The sequence below is a fragment of the Cherax quadricarinatus genome, chromosome 2, assembly GCF_038502225.1.
Source record: "Cherax quadricarinatus isolate ZL_2023a chromosome 2, ASM3850222v1, whole genome shotgun sequence".
Classification (NCBI taxonomy): Eukaryota; Metazoa; Arthropoda; class Malacostraca; order Decapoda; family Parastacidae; genus Cherax; species Cherax quadricarinatus.
This window is the reverse complement of record NC_091293.1, coordinates 50,372,206-50,387,663: the sequence shown is the minus strand read 5'-3', so window position 1 is coordinate 50,387,663 and position 15,458 is coordinate 50,372,206.

The window sequence follows — 15,458 nt, the reverse complement described above, 5'->3', positions numbered from 1 at the left end:
GTAGTGTTGACCTGACTGTAGTGTTGACCTGACTGTTGTGTTGACGTGATTGCAGTGTTGATCTGACTGTAGTGTTGACCTGACTGTAGTGTTGACCTGACTGTAGTGTTGGCCTGACTGTAGTGTTGACCTGACTGTAGTGTTGACCTGACTGTTGTGTTGACCTGACTGCAGTGTTGACCTGACTGTAGTGTAGACCTGACTGCAGGGTTCATCAGACGGAAGCGTTGACCTAACTGTTGTGTTGACCTGACTGCAGTGTTGACCTGACTGTAGTGTTGACCTGACTGTAGTGTTCACCTGACTGTAGTGTTCACCTGACTGTAGTGTTGACCTGGCTGCAGCGTTGACCTGACTGTAATGTAGACCTGACTGCAGTGTTGACCTGATTGTAGTGTAGACCTGACTGAAGAGTTGGCCTGATTGTAGAGTAAACCTGACTGTAGTGTTGACCTGACTGCAGTGTTGACCTGACTATAGTGTTTACCTGACTGTAGAGTAGACCTGACTGTAGTGTTGACCTGATTGCACTGTGTTGACCTGATTGTTGTGTAGACCTGACTGCCGTGTTGACCTGACTGTAGTGTAGACCTGACTGTAGAGTTGATCTGACTGCGGTGTTGACCTGACTGTAATGTTGACCTGACTGCAGTGTTGGCCTGACTGTAGTGTTGACCTGATTGCAGAGTTGACCTGACTGTAGTGTTGACCTGACTGTAGTGTATACCTGACTGTAGTGTTGGTCTGACTGCAGTGTTGACCTGACTGCATTGTTGACCTGACTTCAGTGTTGACCTGACTGTAGTGTTGACCTGACTGCAGTGTTGACCTGACTGTAGTGTTCGCCTGACTGTAGTGTTGATCTGACTGTAGTGTTGACCTGATTGCAGTGTTGACCTGACTGTAGTGTGGACCTGACTGCAGTGTTCACCTGACTGTAGCATTGACCTAACTGTTGTGTTGACCTGACTGCAGTGTTGACCCGACTGTAGTGTTGACCTGTCTGCAGTGTTGACCTGACTGTAGTGTTTACCTGACTGTAGTGTTAACCTGACTGTAGTGTTCGCCTGAATGCAGTGTTGACCTGACTGCAGTGTTGACCTTTCTGTAGTGTAGACCTGACTGTAGTGTTGACGTGACTGTAGTGTAGACCTGACTGCAGAGTTGACCTGATTGTTGTGTAGACCTGACTGCATTGTTCACTTGACTGTAGTGTTTACCTGACTGTAGTGTTCACCTGACTGAAGTGTTGACTTGACTGTAGTGTTGACCTGGCTGCAGTGTTGACCTGACTGTAGTGTAGACCTGACTGCAGTGTTGACCTGATTGTAGTGTAGACCTGACTGTAGTGTTGACTTGACTGCAGTGTTGACCTGACTGTAGTGCTGACCTGACTGTAGTGTAGACCTGACTGTAGTGTTGACCTGATTGCAGTGTTGACCTGATTGTAGTGAAGACCTGGCTGTAGTGTTGACCTGACTGCAGTGTTGACCTGACTGTAGTGTTGACCTGATTGTAGTGTAGACCTGACTGTAGTGTTGACCTGACTGTAATGTAGACCTGACTGTAGTGTTGATCCGACTGCAGTGTTGACCTGACTGTAGTGTTGACCTGAACGTAGTATTGACCAGATTCTAGTGTTGACCTGACTGTCGTGTTGACCTGACTGTAGTGTTGACCTGACTGCAGTGTTGACCTGACTGCACTGTTGATCTGACTGTAGTGTAGACCTGACTGCAGTGTTGACCTGACTGTAGTGTTGACCTGACTGTAGTGTTGACATGACTGTAGTGTTCACCTGATTGTAGTGTTGACCTGACTGCAGTGTTGACCTGACTTTAGTGTAGACCTTACTGCAGTGTTTACCTGATTGCTGTGTAGACCTGATTGCAGTGTTGACCTGATTGTAGTGCAGACCTGACTGTAGTGTTGCCCTAACTGCAGTGTTGACCTGACTGTAGTGTTGACCTGACTCTAGTGTAGACCTGACTGTAGTGTTGACTTGACTGTAGTAAAGACCTGACTGCAATGTTGACCTGACTGTAGTATTGACCTGACTGCAGTGTTGACCTGACTGTAGTGTTGACCTGACTGCAGTGTTGACCTGACTGCAGTGTTGACCTGACTGTTGTGTTGACCTGATTGTTGTGTTGACCTGGCTGCAGTGTTGACCTGACTGTAGTTTTGACCTGACTGCAGTGTTGACCTGAATGTAGTGTTTACCTGACTGTAGTGTTTACCTGACTGTAGTGTTGACCTGACTGCAGTGTTTATCTGACTGTAGTGTTGACCTGACTATAGTGTTTACCTGACTGTAGTGTTGACCTGACTGTAGTGTTGATCTGACTGTAGTGTTCACCTGACTGTATTGTTGATCTGACTGTATTGTTGACCTGACTGTAGTGTTTACCTGACTGTAGAGTTGACCTGACTGTAGTGTTGATCTGACTTTAGTGTTGACCTGAGTGTAGTGTTGACCTGACTGTTGTGTTGACCTGACTGTTGTGTTGAAATGACTGTAGTGTTGATCTGACTGTATTGTTGACCTGACTATAGAATTGACCTGACTGTAGTGTTGAGCTGACTGTAGTGTTGATCTGACTGTAGTGTTGACCTGACTGTAATGTTGACCTGACTGTAGTGTTGGCCTGACTGTTGTGTTGATCTGACTGTAGTGTTGACCTGACTGTTGTGTTGACCTGACTGTAGTGTTGACCTGACTTCAGTGTTGACCTGACTGTAGTGTTGACCTGACTGCAGTATTGACCTGACTGTAGTGTTGATCTGACTGTAGTGTTGACCTGACTAGTTTAGACCTGACTGCAGTGTTGACCTGACAGTAGTGTTGACCTGACTGTAGTGTTGGCCTGACTGTAGTGTTGATCTGACTGTAGTGTTGACCTGACTGTAGTGTTTACCTGACTGTAATGTTGACCTGACTGTAGTGTGGACCTGACTGCAGTGTTGACCTGACTGTAGTGTTTACCTGACTGTAGTGTTTACCTGACTGTAGTGTTTACCTAACTGTAGTGTTGACCTGACTGTAGTGTTGATCTGACTTTAGTGTTGACCTGAGTGTAGTGTTGACCTGACTGTAGTGTTGACCTGACTGTTGTGTTGAAATGACTGTAGTGTTGATCTGACTGTAGTTTTGACCTGACTATAGAATTGATCTGACTGTAGTGTTGACCTGACTGTAGTGTTGATCTGACTGTAGTGTTGACCTGACTGTAGTGTTGGCCTGACTGTAGTGTTGATCTGACTGTAGTGTTGACCTGACTGTTGTGTTGACCTGACTGCAGTGTTGACCTGACTGTAGTGTTGACCTGACTGCAGTGTTGACCTGACTGCAGTGTTGACCTTGCTGCAGTGTTGACCTGACTGCAGTGTTGACCTGACTGCAGTGTTGACCTGACTGCAGTGTTGACCTGACTGTAGTGTTTACCTGACAGCAGTGTTGACCTGACTGCTGTGTTGACCTGACTGTAGTGTTGACCTGACTGCAGTGCTGACCTGACTGCAGTGTTGACCTGACTGCAGTATTGACCTGACTGCAGTATTGACCTGACTGCAGTGTTGACCTGACTGCAGTGTTGACCTGACTGCAGTGTTGACCTGACTGCAGTGTTGACCTGACTGTAGTGTTGACCTGACTGCAGTGTTGACCTGACTGTAGTGTTGACCTGACTGTAGTGTTGACCTGACTGTAGTGTTGACCTGACTGTAGTGTTGACCTGACTGTAGTGTTGACCTGACTGTAGTGTTGACCTGACTGCAGTGTTGACCTGACTGTAGTGTTGACCTGACTGCAGTGTTGACCTGACTGTAGTGTTGACCTGACTGCAGTGTTGACCTGACTGCAGTGTTGACCTGACTGTAGTGTTGACCTGACTGCAGTGTTGACCTGACTGTAGTGTTGACCTGACTGTAGTGTTGACCTGACTGTAGTGTTGACCTGACTGCAGTGTTGACCTGACTGTAGTGTTGACCTGACTGTAGTGTAGACCTGACTGTAGTGTTGACCTGACTGTAGTGTTGACCTGACTGTAGTGTTGACCTGACTGTAGTGTTGACCTGACTGTAGTGTTGACCTGACTGTAGTGTTGACCTGACTGTAGTGTTGACCTGACTGTAGTGTTGACCTGACTGCAGTGTTGACCTGACTGCAATGTTGACCTGGCTGTAACTAGAATCACTCTTCTTAATCCTAAACTTCCTCTGTTTCCCTGTTCTTTTCCTCTTCCACTTCCTTTTCTACGCTTCCTCCTCTTTTTCTTACTCTTTTTTTTTACTTTCTTTTTTCTCCTTTTCTTTCTTTTTTTCTTCCTCTAAACCTCTTCCTCTTTTCTCTCATTTTCTTCCTCCTATTTTTGGTCGTCCTTTACTCTCTCTTTTGTTTTGGCTTCTCCTCCTCCTCACCTTCCTCTATCTCCTCCTCCTCCTCCTCCTCCTCCTCCTCCTCCTCCACCCTTCCTGCTTTTCGTCATGTTCCTCCTCTCCTCATAGTCTCCTGTTATGTCCTCTTTTCTCTTCCATTGTTGTCTCCTCTTTTCTCTTCCATTGTTGTCTCCTCCTCTTCTGTTTCATTTTTCTCCCCTTGTTCTTCCTTATTCCCCTCTTCCTCCCCCTGCTTTTCCTTCTTCTTTTCATCCTCTTCTTTCTCCTTCCCCTCCTTCTCCTCCTCCTCGTCTATATACTGGTTTATTAATGGGCTTCAGGTTCTGTTTGTCTGTTCATGGTGTTGTGTACTGAATGTTCAATACTGGGAGGCTAATATTGTACCTTAAGTGTAGACTGTTATAGATTGTGTGACAAGCCTTTGTGTCTTGGCTTGGTTTGTCTTGTCTTGTCTTGTCTTGTCTTGTCTTGTCTTGTCTTCTCTTGCCTTGCCTTGCCTTGCCTTGCCCTGCCTTGCCTTGCCTTGCCTTGCCTTGTCTTGTCTTGTCTTGTCTTATCTTGCCTTGCCTTGCTTTGCCCTGCCCTGCCTTGCCTTGCCTTGCCTTGCCTTGTCTTGTCTTGTCTTGTCTTGCCTTGCCCTGCCTAGCCTTGCCTTGCCTTGTCTTGTCTTGTCTTGTCTTGTCTTGTCTTGTCTTGTCTTGCCTTGCCTTGCCCTGCCTAGCCTTGCCTTGCCTTGTCTTGTCTTGTCTTATCTTGTCTTGTCTTGTCTTGTCTTGTCTTGTCTTGTCTTGTCTTGTCTTTCTCTCTCTCTCTCTCTCTCTCTCTCTCTCTCTCTCTCTCTCTCTCTCTCTCTCTCTCTCTCTCTCTCTCTCTCACTCTCTCTCTCCTTGGAATTTTCTCTATGGATTGCAGCGCTGAGAAGCTTCAATAGAAAGCTCATATTATAAATATATGCAATATATCTTTTGATAATGCTTTTATTTGCAGAAGTTATCAGAAATTGGAAATTGAAGTCTCCAGACAGCACTACTTTACACACAGTAACTCACACACTAAGACAGGAGTCGTCATAGGGCTTCAGTTGATAGCTTATTTAATCACAAGGCCTGCGTTTTAAGAGAAAGAAAGCAGTTTTATATGCAGAACTTTCTCAAATTTAAGTGAGAGGCACATTTTATCGACGATTGGTGATGGAGAACTGTTAAAATCCTGAACGCTATTAGATAAATACTAGCCAGCCATAGCCTTTCCTTGCAGAACACTACCATCACCTAAACTCCTTTCAGAACATTGACCTGACACAATCCACTACACTTTACATATTCTGTTTCTATTCTTCATATTGTGGGTGCAGCGTCTCATTCAACGTCCTAATACCACTTATGTGTCTCACTAGCATACGAGACTAGAAATCGATAAGGATGAGAAGCTTGAGCTCTGTTGCTAGAAGCTCAACTTGATGACTACAAACACAAACGCACAATAATCCATCGCTCAATACCAATCCTTGCTACAACACTAGAACTCTAGAGCCCTAAAATTCTAATCAGTTCACTTTCACCCCCAGTTTAACCCTCTAGAAATTCTAGTTCCCAACTAGTTGACTCACAGCCTCGATCTCATTATACACCTTCCAGCTCAGGCTGACAAATTTCATCACCTGACACAAGAAACCAATTCTATGTGATGGACTATAACGGGAGAAACACTGCTGATGTATCCACGATTAATACAAAGACCATACACAGTGCTTTACACTGCTTCTAAAAGCTTCATCAATTACACATACCCGTTTAACATCACAACCCATAAAATTCACTCATACTTTCTTGGTTTTTCCCAGTCGCTTACTTTCCTTACTCCAGGGAGGTCACTCTCAAGGGAGGCGCCTCGATGCCTGTGAGGGGTTGTTAATACAAGAAACATTCTTATCCTCCCCTCTCTTTAACTGAACCTAGATGTTTTTCATTTCCCACTCACTATATGCCACAGACTTAGCACTTCTTCCTGATCAAAACTTAAAGTCCCAGCAGCATGGAACTCAAGACAAGGAGAAAGAGAAACCAATGGCCCCGAAAAGTTAAGCAGAACACTAACAAAAATAAAGTATCCAAGCATCAAATAAATATCAAGTGTCAAACTATTATAGACTGGGTAGTAAGCAAACGTAGACTGAGTATTAAACAAAGATATACTTGGTGCTTCATAACAACGGATTAAGTATTGCGTATGAAGTGAATACTGACTCGGTATCAAACAAGACGAGTTCAAAGTAAAAAGAAAAATAAGACGACTCTGGTTCATGTGATAATATTACAAAACTAAAGACGTTCATGAGTCATCTTAGAGTTGAAAGTTAGTTAAGAAGCAGGACCCTAGGGTTTGGAGCTTATTCTTGCAAACATACAGGCATACAGGAGAGGGATATATATATATATATATATATATATATATATATATATATATATATATATATATATATATATATATATATATATATATATATATATATATATATATATATATATATATATATATAGGTAGTAGGTTGGTAGACAGCAACCACCCAGGGAAGTACTACCGTCCTGCCAGATGACTGTGAAACAAAAACCTGTAACTGTTTTGCATGATGGTAGGATTGCTGGTTTCTTTTTCTGTCTCATAAACACGCTAGATAACAGGGATATCTTGCTACTCCTACTTACACTTTGGTCACACTTCACAGACACGCACATGCATATATATATATATATATACATACATCTAGGTTTTTCTCCTTTTTCTAAATAGCTCTTGTTCTTCTTTATTTCTTCTATTGTCCATGGGGAAGTGGAAAAGAATCTTTCCTCCGTAAGCCATGCGTGTCGTATGAGGCGACTAAAATGCCGGGAGCAATGGGCTAGTAACCCCTTCTCCTGTAGACATTTACTAAAAAAGAGAAGAAGAAAAACTTTATAAAACTGGGATGCTTAAATGTGCGTGGATGTAGTGCGGATGACAAGAAACAGATGATTGCTGATGTTATGAATGAAAAGAAGTTGGATGTCCTGGCCCTAAGCGAAACAAAGCTGAAGGGGGTAGGAGAGTTTCAGTGGGGGGAAATAAATGGGATTAAATCTGGAGTGTCTGAGAGAGTTAGAGCAAAGGAAGGGGTAGCAGTAATATTAAATGATCAGTTATGGAAGGAGAAAAGAGAATTTGAATGTGTAAATTCAAGAATTATGTGGATTAAAGTAAAGGTTGGATGCGAGAAGTGGGTCATAATAAGCGTGTATGCACCTGGAGAAGAGAGGAATGCAGAGGAGAGAGAGAGATTTTGGGAGATGTTAAGTGAATGTATAGGAGCCTTTGAACCAAGTGAGAGAGTAATTGTGGTAGGGGACCTGAATGCTAAAGTAGGAGAAACTTTTAGAGAGGGTGTGGTAGGTAAGTTTGGGGTGCCAGGTGTAAATGATAATGGGAGCCCTTTGATTAAACTTTGTATAGAAAGGGGTTTAGTTATAGGTAATACATATTTTAAGAAAAAGAGGATAAATAAGTATACAAGATATGATGTAGGGCGAAATGACAGTAGTTTGTTGGATTATGTATTGGTAGATAAAAGACTGTTGAGTAGACTTCAGGATGTACATGTTTATAGAGGGGGCCACAGATATATCAGATCACTTTTTAGTTGTAGCTACACTGAGAGTAAAAGGTAGATGGGATACAAGGAGAATAGAAGCATCAGGGAAGAGAGAGGCGAAGGTTTATAAACTAAAAGAGGAGGCAGTTAGGGTAAGATATAAACAGCTATTGGAGGATAGATGGGCTAATGAGAGCATAGGCAATGGGGTCGAAGAGGTATGGGGTTGGTTTAAAAATGTAGTGTTAGAGTGTTCAGCAGAAGTTTGTGGTTACAGGAAAGTGGGTGCAGGAGGGAAGAGGAGCGATTGGTGGAATGATGATGTAAAGAGAGTAGTAAGGGAGAAAAAGTTAGCATATGAGAAGTTTTTACAAAGTAGAAGTGATGCAAGGAGGGAAGAGTATGTGGAGAAAAAGAGAGAGGTTAAGAGAGTGGTGAAGCAATGTAAAAAGAGAGCAAATGAGAGAGTGGGTGAGATGTTATCAACAAATTTTGTTGAAAATAAAAAAAAGTTTTGGAGTGAGATTAACAAGTTAAGGAAGCCCTGAGAACAAATGGATTTGTCAGTTAAGAATAGGAGAGGAGAGTTATTAAATGGAGAGTTGGAGGTATTGGGAAGATGGAGGGAATATTTTGAGGAATTGTTAAATGTTGATGAAGATAGGGAAGCTGTGATTTCGTGTATAGGGCAAGGAGGAATAACATCTTGTAGGAGTGAGGAAGAGCCAGTTGTGAGTGTGGGGGAAGTTCGTGAGGCAGTAGGTACAATGAAAGGGGGTAAGGCAGCCGGGATTGATGGGATAAAGATAGAAATGTTAAAAGCAGGTGGGGATATAGTTTTGGAGTGGTTGGTGCAATTATTTAATAAATGTATGGAAGAGGGTAAGGTACCTAGGGATTGGCAGAGAGCATGCATAGTTCCTTTGTATAAAGGCAAAGGGGATAAAAGAGAGTGCAAAAATTATAGGGGGATAAGTCTGTTGAGTATACCTGGTAAAGTGTATGGTAGAGTTATAATTAAAAGAATTAAGAGTAAGACGGAGAATAGGATAGCAGATGAACAAGGAGGCTTTAGGAAAGGTAGGGGGTGTGTGGACCAGGTGTTTACAGTGAAACATATAAGTAAACAGTATTTAGATAAGGCTAAAGAGGTCTTTGTGGCATTTATGGATTTGGAAAAGGCGTATGACAGGGTGGATAGGGGGGCAATGTGGCAGATGTTGCAAGTGTATGGTGTAGGAGGTAGGTTACTGGAAGCAGTGAAGAGTTTTTACGAGGATAATGAGGCTCAAGTTAGAGTATGTAGGAAAGAGGGAAATTTTTTCCCTGTAAAAGTAGGCCTTAGACAAGGATGTGTGATGTCACCGTGGTTGTTTAATATATTTATAGATGGGGTTGTAAGAGAAGTAAATGCGAGGGTCTTGGCAAGAGGCGTGGAGTTAAAAGATAAAGAATCACACACAAAGTGGGAGTTGTCACAGCTGCTCTTTGCTGATGACACTGTGCTCTTGTGAGATTCTGAAGAGAAGTTGCAGAGATTGGTGGATGAATTTGGTAGGGTGTGCAAAAGAAGAAAATTAAATGTGAATACAGGAAAGAGTAAGGTTATGAGGATAACAAAAAGATTAGGTGATGAAAGATTGGATATCAGATTGGAGGGAGAGAGTATGGAAGAGGTGAACGTATTCAGATATTTGGGAGTGGACGTGTCAGCGGATGGGTCTATGAAAGATGAGGTGAATCATAGAATTGATGAGGGAAAAAGAGTGAGTGGTGCACTTAGGAGTCTGTGGAGACAAAGAACTTTGTCCTTGGAGGCAAAGAGGGGAATGTATGAGAGTATAGTTTTACCAATGCTCTTATATGGGTGTGAAGCGTGGGTGATGCATGTTGCAGCGAGGAGAAGGCTGGAGGCAGTGGAGATGTCATGTCTGAGGGCAATGTGTGGTGTGAATATAATGCAGAGAATTCGTAGTTTGGAAGTTAGGAGGAGGTGCGGGATTACCAAAACTGTTGTCCAGAGGGCTGAGGAAGGGTTGTTGAGGTGGTTCGGACATGTAGAGAGAATGGAGCGAAACAGAATGACTTCAAGAGTGTATCAGTCTGTAGTGGAAGGAAGGCGGGGTAGGGGTCGGCCTAGGAAAGGTTGGAGGGAGGGGGTAAAGGAGGTTTTGTGTGCGAGGGGCTTGGACTTCCAGCAGGCATGCGTGAGCGTGTTTGATAGGAGTGAATGGAGACAAATGGTTTTTAATACTTGACGTGCTGTTGGAGTGTGAGCAAAGTAACATTTATGAAGGGATTCAGGGAAACCGGCAGGCCGGACTTGAGTCCTGGAGATGGGAAGTACAGTGCCTGCACTCTGAAGGAGGGGTGTTAATGTTGCAGTTTAAGAACTGTAGTGTAAAGCACCCTTCTGGCAAGACAGTGATGGAGTGAATGATGGTGAAAGTTTTTCTTTTTCGGGCCACCCTGCCTTGGTGGGAATCGGCCAGTGTGATAATAAAAAAATAAAATATATGTAGAGAGAGAGAGAGAGAGAAAGAGAGAGAGAGAGAGAGAGAGAGAGAGAGAGAGAGAGAGAGAGAGAGAGAGAGAGAGAGAGAGAGAGAGAGAGAGAGAGAGAGAGAGAGAGAGAGAGAGAGATAGAGAGAGAGAGAGAGAGAGAGAGAGAGAGAGAGAGAGAGAGAGAGAGAGAGAGAGAGAGAGATAAACAGATAGATTGGTACTAGAATAGGCGAGTTTAGACTGGTAAGTAGAAGTGTGTCTTTAATGCCTACTCACAGTTATTTCTCTCCTTCCCTCTTCCTACTCTCAATTATTTCTCCCCCTTCACCCCCTCTTCAGTTATTTCACCCCATCCCCAAATTCCCCACCATAAACATTAGCCCCAGACCATCCGACCTCCTGTAATTAAACCTTCGGTCAACAGTCCTCGGTGGTAGCAATGACGAGGTAAAAAAAAAGAGTATCGAGGGAGAGAGTGAGTTTGAGAGAGGGGGAGTGTGTGTATGTGAGGACTAATCTAGTTGTGATTGCAGGGATCAAAACAAAGCTCTTGGTCCGCTTTTCTGTAATTATCGGGTTACTTTCCTGATACTCGGTTTAAAAAACGAGATTGTACGCAATTTTATTACTAAATATTGTGTTTGCTTTCACCATCTCTTTGCCACTTTGATACAAGGAATAGGTACTACCGTCCTCTTCCTCAAATCAAACTTTTTTCCAGGTGCTGTATAGGTCTCAAAGGTTTAACGATTTCGTTTGATTACAAGAACTATCCAGTTACTCACTACACTCAGACTAAAGCATTTTTTAATTCCACTTTGGATCACTTTCATCTTTTTCTGCCATCTATGATGCCGGCTCCTCCTCTTATCTCTATCAAATCGCCTGAGTATTTTGAGTTACGATCAGTTTTCTCTGATTCTCTGATTTATCAATTTCTCTTAGTTTGGGATGCCAACCTTGTCTCGAACTTTTAAGATCTTCTCTTGTTCCTTTATAAGCGCAATCAGTTTCGGGTTCTATGCTGGCGCCGCATACTCCTAAGACGAGAGTAATAACATGTGTCTGATTTACTAAATGATTCATTATTAATGTTTCTGAAAGCCGTTCTTAATGTAGCTAGTTCTATAAATCCCACTTAGTTTGTGCGACTGATAAATTCTGCTCATGGATTTAGAAAGATGTTTATTCTTTCACATTTCTCTCGGTACCTCTCGCTCAATCCAGTACAATAATTATATCGAACTTTTCAGGACCGCATTCCGGTATCTGCTCTCCTGACCATCTGAAAATGTGGATTGTTTGGCTTGACCTGGCATGGACTGCAGTTAGAGGAGTCGGGCCAGTGGGGTGAGTAGGTGGAAAAGTAGGAAAAAAAATCTTGGGTGTGATTCGAGGTGTAGGTAACACTAGTGGCTGGGCTAGTGTTATAGGGATGGGTAAGTAAATAATATCCGTGTGGTGTTGGTTGTCCGTGTTTCCGTGCACCGACTGCCCTGGCTGGTGTCATTTCTCTTGATGGACCTGGCATTGTTTCCACACTGCCACAATGCTTTTTGTCCTTCATTTTGTTTCCATCCTCTGTCTGCCTTCCACTCTTCCTCAGAACTGTCTCTCAACAAAACACACTACGTCCCTAGTAAGCACCTTACTAAATTTTTCCAGATGATGCACTTTATTCCACATCATTTTGGGCTTCTGGCTCATAAATTAGCAATACACATGCGCAATAGTTAGGCATTTATATTATCGAAACGTTTCGCCCACTCAGATGGACTGATCACATTCTCTTTACCTCACACTGTTTCTGCTATCGATATTTAGTCACCTCTTTTTTCGACTCAAGAAGCCTAATGGGTAGGCGAAACGTTTCTATAATAAGATCACCTAACAGCTGCATATAAAACTTACTCATCTACTTGTCAGTACTGTATATCATTTTCATAATTACTGATGGCTCTTGCCCGTGGCTCTCATAATATCCCCCATCTTAAGCTCTTCTTCTCCTCTTTCAGCCTGTGCTTCTTCTGCCTCTTCAGCTGCAGCTACAGCTTATTACGGAAGTTTTTCTGTCTTCCTTTATTATTGGTGTCCTCATATCTTTGTCTTTCTTTCTATTTTTTTTTAACATTATAACTGCTCTTAATTTATCATTCCCCTTTATAAAATTAAAACCTCTTTGTTTCTCTATCTGCTCCACCTCTTCATTTCCGAGCTATTCCCTTTTTTCCCCTTTATTTTATCTTCTTCGTTCCCTTTCATAACTCTTCACTGAACTATTCTATTTTCTCTTTCAGTTCTGTCTTTCTTCTCGCAATGTTCTTTAAATATTTTCATATTTTTATCCGCCACCTGCATTTCTTTTCTAATTCTCTCTTCCATCTGCTCCAGTCCCCACCCATTTCTTACATTTTTTTTTTCCTCACAGATTCTCTATTAAACTCCCTGGACCATAAGACTGATATGGTTGAACATTTTCTCTTCTGGAACATTCTATTCTATCATGTTTCAATGATTTTGTTCCTTAGATTCCATTCCACTGTTTCTATCACTACCTCTTCATTGCCTTTCCCCAGAGGTGATGGTGGTGGTTGTAGTGGTGGTGGTTGTAGTGGTGGTGGTGGTGGTGGTGGTGGTGGCAGTGGTGGTGGTGGTGGTGGTGGTGGTGATGATGGTGGTGGTGGTGGTGATGGTGGTGGAGGTCGTGGAGGTGATGATGATGGTGGTGGTTTTAGTGGTGGTATTGGTTGTAGTGGTGGTGGTCGTAGTAGAGGTGGTGGTGGTAATGGTGGTGGTGGTGGTGGTGGTGGTGGTGGTGGTGGTGGTGGTGGTGGTGGTGATGGTGGTGGCGGGGGAAGTGATGATAGTGTTAGTGGGTAGTGACACTTGTGATGGGATATGAAGATGGAGGTGGTATGTAGTGGTGGTTATATTTGATGGTTGTTATGTTTGGTGGTAACAAGCATAGTATGAGTGTGTAGATGAGTGTACATATGTGTGTGTGTGTGTGTGTACTCACCTATTTGTACTCTATTTGTGGTTGCAGGGGTCGATTCATAGCTCCTGGCCCCGCCTCTTCACTGATTGCTACTAGGTCCTCTCTCTCCCTGCTCCATGAGCTTTATCATACCTCGCCTTAAAACTATGTATGGTTCCCGCCTCCACTACGCCACTTTCTAGGCTATTCCACGGCCTGACTACTCTATGTTGACGTGTACTTAGCTCTGTGAAGACCTGTTTGCGCGCTTTCTACGAATTAAAGCAAGATGCCCTCCATCGAGCAACTTTACCAACAGCTTAAGGAAGAATTAAGGATGGCGAAGATGGAGATTCGGCGACTGACCGAGGAAAACAAGAGGATTCGTAGTAGTCCTCCTGTTTTGAGTCCTCAGGTCAAGAAGGGAAACTGGTCAGTGGTTGGACAGCAGGGAACGAAGTTGACGATCAAGAAGACGAATGGAAAGGTAGAAACAATGAAGAAGAAAGAGACTGCCGTGGAAACTGTTGTGGAAACATCTAATACATTCTCAGTGCTACCCGGCGAATGTGAGTCGACTACTGGGAACGTCACGACGAACGACATCAAGGAAGGTAAGAATATTGTTGTTGTTGGGGATAGCCAAGTTAGGTATATGGATAGGGCGTTCTGCTTGAAGGACAGGAGTAGGAGACAGAGAGTTTGCTTTCCTGGGGCTGGGATGGAGGATGTTGTTAGCCATCTGGATGACATCATGAGAGGTAATGGGAGCAATCCTATTATCTGTCTCAGTGCTGGAGGCAACGATGTTGGCAGACGTAGGAGTGAAGACCTGATTAGCAGGTATAGGTCAGCAATAGAAATAATTAGGAGTAAGGGTGGGAACCCTGTCATATGTGGTATTTTGCCAAGGAGGGGAGTTGGAAATGAATGGTTGTCCAGGGCAATTGGTGTCAATTGCTGGCTGGACAAATACTGGAAGGAAAATGCGGTAACATTCATTGACAACTGGGACCTCTTCTATGGCGGAAATGACATGTATGCCAGGGATGGGGTGGAAGCACTGGCAACTGCAGTGGAGGGAGCTGTTAGGACTTTAACCTAGGAATAGTTAGTGGTATGGGTTTTGGCAGGAAAACAGTGAAGTCCAAGTGTAGTAATATTACGAGTTCTTGGGGAACTAGTAATAAGCAGAACGAGGTAGATATTGAAAAGCCAGTGACTTTGGGTGATAAGGACAGTAATAGGTTTAGTAGAAAAACAGAAATGAGCAGGAAGGGTAAAGAGAAAGGAGAGTCTTTCAATGTTTATTATGCTAATTGCCGTAGTGCTAGGAATAAGATGGACGAGTTGAGATTAGTTGCTAGTGCAGGTAACAATGATGTATTTTCCTTAACTGAGACGTGGTTTAATTAAAAAAGTCGGGACATGCCTGCGGAATGTCATATTCAGGGTTTTAAATTGTTCCAAGTAGATAGAAGTATCGGGAAGGGGGGTGGGGTGGCACTGTATGTCCGAGATCGCTTGAACTGTTGCATAAAAACGGGTATTAAGTCTGAAGTAACACATACAGAGTCTGTTTGGATAGAATTTTCAGAGGGGCATGAAATACTGATTTTAGGAGTGATATACCGTCACCCAAACTTAGATAGGGACCAAGGGAGACTACTATGGGAGGAAATTGTTAAGGCCACAAGGCACGATAATGTAGTAATTCTAGGAGACTTTAACTTTAGTCATATTGATTGGAATTTCTTGACTGGGAATTTAGAATCATACGACGTCTTAGAAGTAGTTCAGGATTGTTTTTTGAAGCAGTTTGTGACAGAACCTACAAGGGGAAATAACCTGCTTGACTTAGTTATGGCAAACAATGAATCCCTTGTTAATAATTTAGAAATTTCAGAGGAACTGGGTGCTAGCGACCACAAATCAATTACATATAGCATTGAA